This window comes from Procambarus clarkii, chromosome 35 (genome assembly GCF_040958095.1).
Source record: "Procambarus clarkii isolate CNS0578487 chromosome 35, FALCON_Pclarkii_2.0, whole genome shotgun sequence".
NCBI lineage: Eukaryota > Metazoa > Arthropoda > Malacostraca > Decapoda > Cambaridae > Procambarus > Procambarus clarkii.
The window spans coordinates 38,215,307-38,223,208 of NC_091184.1; the positions used below are offsets into that span (position 1 = coordinate 38,215,307).

General features: G+C 46.3%; 1 protein-coding gene across 1 annotated transcript in view; it reads right to left on the reverse strand.

Moving 5' to 3' along the window:
* The window catches only part of LOC138371458 (uncharacterized), a 27,885-nt gene extending 20,222 nt beyond the window's left edge, over nucleotides 1-7,663 (reverse strand). Inside the window, exon 1 of the mRNA XM_069336368.1 lies at nucleotides 7,129-7,663. The gene's annotated coding sequence lies outside the window, so the exon portion shown is untranslated. The remainder of the gene's footprint in view (nucleotides 1-7,128) is intronic.
* Nucleotides 7,664-7,902: the final 239 nt, after the last annotated feature.

The window sequence follows — 7,902 nt, forward strand, 5'->3', positions numbered from 1 at the left end:
CAGCAACACTCACAGGACTCAGGGTCGAAAGTATCACCGACCCAACAGGCAGCGTGGCAGAGGCAAAAACAATGAGGGTCACCCTGAGACAAGGGGACCGAGCAACCCTCAAACTCGCACACAGCGAGTGGGGACCCCGGGGTCACATCCATCGGACCCACGCGCCCCCTAGGGGATTCCCAGGGTCCTGAGCGTTTACTTTAAGAGGACTCGCGCTCAGGTAGTCCCAGGCAGGGTGCTGCAAACCGGCGCCCAAAACTACCAAGCAAACTTCTAAAGCTGAACCCCAGGGACGTGTACACTCACGGGGACCTAGCAGGGGGCGCCACCGAGGAGAACAGTGGAAGGGCAAAAACAAACTGAATAAAATGACAGAACCCCCCACCAGGCAAAAACAAAAAGAAAAACAAAACCCCGCAAGAGGACAGCGAACCCCAAGGAACAGAGCCGGCCGCGATGTCGGGAATTACAAGCTGAGCAGCACCCTGCGCCCCTACCAGTGCAAACTGCCTCTTACCTGCCGGTAACAAGGGAGAACAGAACACCCAAGAGCCCAACAGGCGGCCGAAAAACCGAAAGGTAAAACGGACCAGCAGAGGCAGACCCCGAGGAGCCTGTGGAAGGTGGCCCCAAGCCCCAAGGGCAGTACTTACAGGGCACCTAGGGAAGGCAGCCCTAGGCGCATGCAGCCCGAGTACTGAAGATAACTCCTGGCTCTCGCACCCACAAAACTAACACCACACTCAAAGCACAGTGCAGTAGCGACACCGGAGCCAGAGCACACGACCATCGCCTATAGCATCAGCCTCAAGAACTGAGGTGTGGGTAGCCGGCGCGGGGGGTCTGGGGCTCCCCCTTCCCCCTCCCGGGGAGGGGGGAGCTGCGCAGACAGCGGCGCGGCAGTGTGTGACGTCACACTAATTTGCTTGTTTTCGGTTGGGGAGTTCTATCCACTAGTTCGGTATTAGGTAGCAATTTTAACCAGAATAGGGGTTTGTTTTGGGGCGCTTACCTTTCTGGGTGCCTGTTCCGGTCGATGGCAGACATAGAATGCTTCCAACTACACGGGGGCTTCTATAGGCCATTGCTCCCCTTGCCTCTCTGAGGGGGCCCGGTTCTGGCCGTGGTCCCCGGTAGGCCTAAGAACTCCATACACATGACTGATGCCAAAGTCTGACATTAGCATATCAGCCTGGGATAGCTCCGGGGAGCCGACGGGGCTCCCCCCAGAAAAGTTTCAAAATCTGTGGGCATTCTTTCTAAGATCAGATATTATGTACCACGCCCTGCCCTCGTGACTCTCTATTACTCCCTTATCTATCCATATCTCAACTATGGTATTTGTGCTTGGGGCTCTACTACCCAAAATCACTTACGTCCTCTAATTACTCAACACAAAGCTGCTATTAGGACAATATCCACCTCTGGTCCCAGACATCACTCGGTACCCCTACTCAAATCTCTGAATATGTTAGACATTAAGTCACTGCACATTCTCTCATGTGTATTATACATATATCCTTGGTCCACTACCTTGGACCACATATGGACAAACATAACAGCTCCCCTTGTATCTGGTATAATCTACGACAGAACAACTGACCACTATCCTACCTTTCTCATAGCGAACATGGACATAACACCACCAAAAAGCAAGAAACTTTCATTTAGGCTACACAGTGAATCAGCTTTAGACAATCTTACAGAGGCACTTTACAATATTAACTGGGATTCTGAATTCAATAATACCCATGATATAAATTCATTAGCTAACCTCTTCATCTCCAAAACTCTAAGCCTCTACAACATTCATTGTCCCCTTCTTACCAAGCAAGTAACTGACAAAAGATTAAACAATCCATGGCTCACAAGTGGCATTCTCAACTCAATCAACAAGAAACATGAATATGAAAAGAAAGTTAGGATTGGCCTAGTTCCAAAGGAAGTAGCTAAAAGGTACTCATCAATGCTTACCAGTATCATAAGAAAGGAAAAACTTGCATATTATGTGAATAGATTCAATGAAGCAAAAGGCAACATGAAAAGCACTTGGAAAACTATCTCTAGTATCCTAGGAACTAAACAACACTCACATAACCAAATAAAACTCTACAAGAATGGGGGTATACCGTCAACTGACTTAGAAATGGCAAATGAATTTAATAGTTTCTTTTCATCGGTTGGTGCTAATCTTGCCAGTAAAATCCCACAGACTCAGACACATATTAACACATATCTCTCAGGCAGCTATCCAAACTCTCTTCTCCTTTCACCAATCAGCCCAGCAGATGTTGTGTCCATCATACATTCTCTAAAAACCAAGGCAGGGAACACCAGTGAAATTCCGTCCATTGTGTACAAGAGAGCCTCCCATGCCCTTGCCCCACCCATAGCACTACTGTTCAACAAATCTATAGAGTATCACACCTTCCCTGATATCCTCAAAAAAGCAAGAGTAACGCCAGTCCATAAAGGAGGCAATCCGGCGGACATAAACAATTATAGACCGATATCAAATCTACCCATTCTATCAAAAATATTTGAAAAAATTATTTACAAACAGCTCTATTCCTACCTCGTAAAATTCGACATACTCAGCCCCTGCCAGTTTGGCTTCCGGTCCCAAAAGAGCACCAATGATGCAATCATTAGTCTCCTTGACATTATCTACTCAGCCCTTGACAAAAATGAGTTTCCGATTGGACTCTTCATTGACCTAAGAAAAGCCTTTTATACTGTTAATCACAACTACCTCTTACTTAAACTCCAGCATTATGGAATCCGAGGCCTTGCCCTTGACTACATCCGATCCTATCTTAGTGACAGACACCAATATGTAACCATCAATGATACAACTTCTTCCACTCTACCAATTACCGTTGGAGTGCCACAGGGCAGCATCTTAGGACCTCTTCTATTTCTTATATATATAAACGATCTGCCTAATGTCTCTAATATTCTCAAACCTATATTGTTTGCTGACGATACTACCCTTATCTACTCAAACCTCAACCCACATACACTAAATAATGTTGTGAATAATGAATTAAAAAAAGTCCACTTATGGATGTCAACGAACAAACTAACATTAAACATCGAAAAGACTTACTACATCTTATTTGGAAGCAAATCATCAAATGCAATTCAGCTACAGATAGACAACATTAACATCAGTAATAAAAATGATGGCAAGTTTCTTGGCCTATTCCTAGACAAGAGACTCAACTTCAGCACCCACATTCAACACATAACTAAGAAAGTCTCTAAGACAGTTGGTATACTCTCCAAAATCAGATATTATGTTCCTAACTCTGCTCTCCTCTCACTATATTATGCACTAATCTACCCCTATCTTAATTATGGTATCTGTGCATGGGGGTCTACCACTGCAAACCACCTTAAGCCCATCATCACACAGCAAAAATCTGCTATCAGAATAATAACTAACTCTGCTTTCAGACAACACTCAGCTCCCTTGTTTAAATCCCTAAACTTGCTAAATATTAACTCCCTCCACACATTCTCTTGTGTCAACTACATTTACAAGACCCTGTTCTTAAATGCAAACCATGCTCTGAAACTCTCCCTGGACAGATGTAATAGGACCCATTATCACCACACCAGAAATAAATATCTCTTTGATATCCCCAGGGTCAAACTTAATCTGTGTAAACACTCTATGCAAATTAAGGGACCTAGTCTATGGAACTCACTCCCTAGTGAATTGAAAAACTGTAAAACTTTTGCCTTATTTAAAAGCAAAACCAAAAACCAGCGTTGAATGTAATGAAACGCCATTTTCTGGGTGAGTCCCGGAGGCTCCCCGGAGCTATCCCAGGCTGATATGCTAATGTCAGACTTTGGCATCAGTCATGTGTATGGAGTTCTTAGGCCTACCGGGGACCACGGCCAGAACCGGGCCCCCTCAGAGAGTCAAGGGGAGCAATGGCCTATAGAAGCCCCCGTGTTAGTGGAAGCATTCTATGTCTGCCATCGACCGGAACAGGCACCCAGAAAGGTAAGCGCCCCAAAACAAACCCCTATTCTGGTTAAAATTGCTACCTAAAACCGAACTAGTGGATAGAACTCCCCAACCGAAAACAAGCAAACTAGTGTGACGTCACACACTGCCGCGCCGCTGTCTGCGCAGCTCCCCCCTCCCCGGGAGGGGGAAGGGGGAGCCCCAGACCCCCCGCGCCGGCTACCCACACCTCAGGTCTTGAGGCTGGATGTCAAAAACGCGAAAAACCGCCGACCGGAGGGAGGGAGGGATGCCGGGGAGCCTCCGGGACTCACCCAGAAAATGGCGTTTCATTACATTCAACGCTGGTTTTCTGGGGGGAGCCCCGTCGGCTCCCCGGAGCTAACTACCCACAGACAGAAAAAGAGGGACTTACCCGGGAGGCAGTCGTCGCTCACCCCTCAACTCGAAGCCGAGACAACTGGCTGCAACCGCCGATCACAAAAACATGATGCACCCCCGGCCAGACCAACCAAGCATCAACCACCCATGGACCCCTCCGGAACGCAGCAGTCTCATTCTTCGCCAGAAAAGAAGGAGACGGCTGCAAACGAACAAAACTATCACCACGACCAAAAGAGCAGAAACCCCTGCGCCGGAGGAGAGCATGAAGCTCCCCTACCCGACCCCCAGAGGCCAAAGCCAACAAGAAAAGTGCCTTGGAAAAACAATCCTGGACCGAAGGGGCCACAACGAAACGAGGAGATGAAAGGAAAGCGAGCACTCTGTCCAAAGACCAGGACGGCTCAGGCGACGCATGAGCAGGCCGGAGGTGAAACAATGCACGAGACAGCTTGCGAAACGGCGCAGACGTAACATCGATACCGAAAGCAAGCTGAAGCGGCTCCGCCAGCGCCGCACGATACGAAGCGACAGTGTTAGGCATAAGATGACGGTCCTGAAACAACCACGAGGGGAAGGACAAGACCACCCGAACAGACAAGGAGCTAACACGACGAAGACGCAAAAAGAAACGGAAGGACCGCCAGGAAAACTGCATACTGCCGCCGAGAAGAAGCCCTCAGGTGGGACACCAACAAGGAGGCCACCTGATCACCATAGAGATGATGATAGACTCGAGTCAAAAAAACCATACGCGAAGACTCGAGGAGAAGATCGAACCAGCTACGTGACGTACCGGCCCGATCTGCTGAAAGAGGCGGAGCCGCGGGAAAAACCCTCGGGTTCGGACACCGAGCAACCAGCGCCTGAAACTAACACCACACGCAAAGCACAGTGCAGTAGCGACACCGGAGCCAGAGCACACGACCATCGCCTATAGCATCAGCCTCAAGAACTGAGGTGTAGGTAGCCGGCGCGGGGGGTCTGGGGCTCCCCCTTCCCCCTCCCGGGGAGGGGGGAGCTGCGCAGACAGCGGCGCGGCAGTGTGTGACGTCACACTAGTTTGCTTGTTTTCGGTTGGGGAGTTCTATCCACTAGTTCGGTTTTAGGCAGCAATTTTAACCAGAATAGGGGTTTGTTTTGGGGCGCTTACCTTTCTGGGTGCCTGTTCCGGTCGATGGCAGACATAGAATGCTTCCACTAACACGGGGGCTTCTATAGGCCATTGCTCCCCTTGACTCTCTGAGGGGGCCCGGTTCTGGCCGTGGTCCCCGGTAGGCCTAAGAACTCCATACACATGACTGATGCCAAAGTCTGACATTAGCATATCAGCCTGGGATAGCTCCGGGGAGCCGACGGGGCTCCCCCCAGAAAAGTACCTAACTTCATCTATTTAGTTTCCTACACTGAGCTTTAAATTTGCTCTGTACCTAGTGTTACCCAATCTCCTAATTTTTATGTAATATCAAACAACCTTATCATTGTGCTCATTGCTGTCTTCTTTTATGTGCTAGCCATATGCTGTATTGTGACTACCAATTTTTGTCAACTACCATTCAAGCTGTCATTGCAATCAATCTTATATTGTTTCTGCTGTATTGTGCCTACCAATTTGTTGTCAACTACCATTTTAAGCTGTCATTGCAATCAATCATAGCTACCTATGTCCTTTAATATACTGTACCTATAATTTTCTCTCATCTTCTTTTTTTTCATTCCATGTAATCTGTTAACATTTTTTTGTCTATAAATTTTGCAAGTATTTACCTCCTTAAAATTTTCTTAGATTAAGGACCTGCCCGAAACGCTGCGCGTGCTAGTGGCTTTACAAGACTGTAATTACCATATTTGTATCCTCACATTCCTTATGTACATTCTTGTACAGTATATGCATAAATAAAATAAAAAAAATAAAATATATAAAACACTAAACTATAATGCCAATCCTGATCTTAAAAGCTTCATTGAAGGTTGTAACAGAACCCATGAGCACTACACCAGAAATAAATACAGTTTTGATATTCCTAGAGTACGACTTAATCAAACTAGAAATGCTCTACAAATCAAGGGGCCCAGAATGTGGAATGACCTTCCCAACCATGTTAAAGACTGTACCTCTCTCAACCAGTTTAAGATAAAAACTAAACACTACCTAATTAATTCCCTGTAACCTACCTTACCCCTCTATTGTCAACCCATGTCTGTTATTTTTTTTAATGAACACTGTTTGTCAACCTATTGTATTTGTGCTGCTTTTCAGTCATGTTCCCCCTTTTTTTTATCTTTATTTGTATTTATTCTCAACACATTTTATTCTTTATGCTCAATTAGTATTAAGTTCTAGATATTAATGTTCTTCCTGCCCGAAACGCATTGCGTAATAGTGGCTTTAGGCATTGTATGTACTAGCTCTATCTATATATTGATCCATTAATGTAACATCACTTGTATGTATGTACCTTACCTGAATAAACATATTTATTATTTATATTTATTTATATAATAGTTACCACTCAGTCCCCAAGGTGAAAGAGTGTCCGGGCATATGACTTGTTACGTGTACTTATTTGCGATTCGTTTGGGCTGTCACGTGTGGTGATTAGTGTTGGGTAAGGCTAGGCCAGGTCAGGTCAGACTAGGCCAGGTCAGACTAGGCTAGGTAAGGCTAGGCCAGGTCAGGTCTGGTCAGGTCTGGCTAAGCTAGGTCAGGCCAGGCCAGGCTAGGCTAGGCAGGGTGAGAGAGAAGTAAAGCGGCAGGTACTTACGTTTCCGAGAAAGTAGCGGCGGTAGTATATTGTTGATTTAGATTCGACGACATCCTGAAGCTAGTAGGTGGAGGCCTCATCGCTCTCGAACTTCTTGTTGTTGTAGGGGATACGAGGCACACCCAATATCCCCCTTACATTGATCACATCGCACACTAATATTTTTACTATTTCGGACACCAGATTTGTCTGTTTCGTATCAACATTAATTTACCTGTGGACAGATGATTATATATCTGAGCTAATCGTACGTCTCTTTATCCCAGCTGTCTCGACGATCCTAATGTGTTTATTTGTGAGGGACGTCATTTCGTACACGCAATCCTATCTTATATTACTGCGAGTGATGCTCGCTCGCAGGGAGAGGTCACGACCTCTCCGTAGGGTGCAGTCGCACCTCCACAGATCTCAAGTATCAGCTAATGATGCTGGTAATGGCTCCAAAGGGCCACCACTTACAGGCTATTCATGCCCATGTCACCTTTTGGGTGGCTTAATCTTCATCAATCAATCAATCACTCGCAGATTCGGTTATCAAGAGGTCACTCCAGACCGACAACCAGAGCCCAACTCCATAGTCTCCTGAAACTGATGGATGCCTGCTACTACAAGATGCACAGTTATGTATATGGTTTCACATCTTGGAGAAGGATAACAATGCATGTTTTGGTTTTAGGTGATATTTCCCTCAAGTGTACAGTTTAATTTAGTTCATTTATTATGCACCCCATACCCATCTTGTGGGCGGTGGTGGAAAGGGTTACAGAGGCACAT